At 30.7% G+C, this 3033-nt stretch overlaps 1 non-coding gene across 1 annotated transcript; it reads left to right on the top strand.

The window, feature by feature from the left end:
* Positions 1–915: 915 nt before the first annotated feature.
* Positions 916–989, top strand: TRNAP-UGG (transfer RNA proline (anticodon UGG)). Its single transcript has one exon. It is a non-coding gene; the product is annotated as a tRNA-Pro (tRNA).
* The last annotated feature ends 2044 nt before the right edge of the window (positions 990–3033 follow it).

Below are 3033 nucleotides of genomic sequence, written 5' to 3'. Positions count from 1 at the left end.
TCTTCCATTTTCCGATCCAAAATGAAGAAAAAAAGAAAAATTGGTAACTCGAAATAAAATTATGAAAGATTTCGTTACAATCAAATATTAAAATATAGTAATACAATAATTTCTAAATTTAGAATCGCAGTACAGTTTTTCATTTAAGTATTTTGTATGATATTGTTGCCCTAGCCATCACATTTTCATTTTCGTTCTCACTCTTTTATTAATTAAATTTGAACCTGGCGCCGCGTCCGAGTTTGACCTGAGGTTGAATCCATTTTGATTCTTTCTAACTTATTCTAAGTCTAAAAACTCTAAAAAAAAGAAGGGGGAAGGGGATTAGTCAAAGATATTTGATTGTTTTTCTAATCTTCTTCACCCCTTCCCAAGTCAATAACTAGAATGAAAAAAACGGGAATACCAACGCATCCGGGAATAAACGATTGATCTCGATTAATAGACCCCGCTAAAGCCCCGAACCATATAGTACTTACTACCGGTGCCACGGAGAGATATGTTTTTAGATCTCGCATTGAAAACCCTCCTACTTTATAGTAATTTGTAATACATACTGGTATTACATACCATCAAATGTATATATAGTTAATAACCGCTTGTATTGTCCGCGGAATTCCTAATTCAAATTGAAATGTACAACAGTTCAATTCGGTAGATATTCCCTTTTTTATTAAAAAAAATATGTAGCTTTCCGCCCCACCCCAAATATTCATTTTTCTTTACGGCGGATTTAATATTTATTATTTCATACGTATATAAGTCTTTTTTATTATTTTTATTATATTTTATATATGATATGAGACAAAAAAGAAGAAATGGCAAGATAATTTGTGTATACCAATGGAGGAAATAAATAAAAAATGTGGAAAACAAGACAGGGATTCTCTACAATAACACTGTAGACCAATTGAAAGGGATGTAGCGCAGCTTGGTAGCGCGTTTGTTTTGGGTACAAAATGTCACGGGTTCAAATCCTGTCATCCCTACCTATTACTTATCTTCTGAACAGTAACGAGGAATCAATTGAGATCCATAAAAATTGAACATACATATATCGAATCAATCTTTTTTTATTTAATTTTATGATATTCTCTATGATAATATATGTATCGAAGATATATTCGGGTTGCTTTTAGTTTGATAATAAAACGCTCTTAGTTCAGTTCGGTAGAACGCGGGTCTCCAAAACCGATGTCGTAGGTTCAAATCCTATAGAGCGTGATTCGATTCTTGTTGTTGTTAAATCAAAATGATACTGAAATAATTCAACAGAAATCAAAATTTTACCTCCTATAAAGCAAGTAGGGGGTCAATCAAAAAAAAGAACTGTTAATTAATCAAAGGTCCAACTGATCCCCCCGTCTGTATTGTAAATATGCGGTCACAAATAATCCAGCCAAAGTAATAGGAATTAGACCTAATACGATTCCAAATAGAAAAACTTCAATCATTTCAATTTAGTTGAACGAGGAAAAGGAGAGGTAATATCTATCCTTAAAATATTAATCGGTATTGCCCATGAATCTCAATGACCAAGAATTCGAAATTGAATTGACAAGGTAAAGAACTCTACAATATATAGAATATATTGAATAACACCGAAATCTTTCTTTTTTTTGAATTGTGCATTCAATGAATTTTAATCAAATAAGTCGTATCTTGTTCAGACCGATAAATAGAGCTGAGGTTATAGTTAAAACTGCTAGTAGAAAACCGAAATAACTAGTGATAGTAGGCATGACGAGGCTAAATGAAATACGTTATTTTTATCCATATGTTTATAAAGCACTTCCCTAAGTTTCTATTTTTGAAAGATACGCGGATGGATAAGTAAAAATACTAATTGAAAAAATATATTCAATTGAAAGTTTTTGATTCATCTATTATTATGATTATAGATGATACTAACAAAAATCTTGTGACATAGGTAAGAAATCAATTCATCATCTGTCTCTCTATCCCGCAATTCGGAATCAAGGGATTCATTGAACAACTCTTGAGTTTTCAAAACAAATATTCTTATTATAAAGAATTTATAAACAATAATTTAATATATAAATCTAGTAAATATATAAATCTATTAAATGGATTCTAAATAATTAGAAAGAAAAAAAAAAAAAAAAAAGAAAAATAATAAATAAACTATGTTGTGTAACTTGATTCCAAAAATGAAATGCTCTTTGAATCGCTGAAGAATGAATGACCTTATAATGCCCTTTATTTATGAAATTGTATTCCCACTAATTAGATTTTATGTAGTGGGTTCATTTCCATAAAATCTTTTTTAAAAAGAAAAAAAGTATCGCACGATCAGATCACTCGAAACTAGGTTCTCCATTTATTCTTATTCTTTCCATATTAAAAACATTCTTCTAATTAGTTGAAGAACGATCGTTTGAGTCTAATATAAAACAATAATGCGTGCATTACGAATATTTATTATTCTTCTATTCGTTGTTCTGTTTCGTTCATCGAATCCTATGTACTACTGTTACTTGTTACTGGACGACTAACCAATTCCTTAAAATAAAAAAAGATTCAAACAAAAATATAACTACAAACACAAAAGAAATATTTCGAGATTTCACGTCTAATTTCATTGAATTTTGGGACTATTAGAATCTGCTTCCTAAATTATTATAAACCAACCAGTCGGATTCACATTTTTACCCCAATCTTCGCTTTCTAGCCCGAAGCCAATAACCGATAGAATCCTTAATACTACAGACAGGCATTTTCAGAATTTTCTATTGAATGAATGGTATATGATTCTACATCGACAAGCAGCAAGAAAAGAAGAAACAAATTATATTATTTAGTTTTAGTGCTTCATTTTGATACTTATTGTGAAATTGCGTTGCTGCGTCAGAAGAAGGATAGCTATACTGATTCGGTATACTCTAAAAACACCCTCGGTACAATATTGACGATCTTACAAAGATAAAATTTCAGTTAATTTCCATTTACTGATCTCATCTTTTACGGAATCGATCCCCCTTTTGACTGTACAAGAATATGTGGAGCTCGGCA

This window comes from Cucumis melo, unplaced genomic scaffold (assembly GCF_025177605.1).
Source record: "Cucumis melo cultivar AY unplaced genomic scaffold, USDA_Cmelo_AY_1.0 utg000621l, whole genome shotgun sequence".
Lineage (NCBI taxonomy): Eukaryota > Viridiplantae > Streptophyta > Magnoliopsida > Cucurbitales > Cucurbitaceae > Cucumis > Cucumis melo.
Note: the sequence above shows the minus strand (reverse complement) of the source record. Positions and strands in the feature narration are given on the sequence as shown.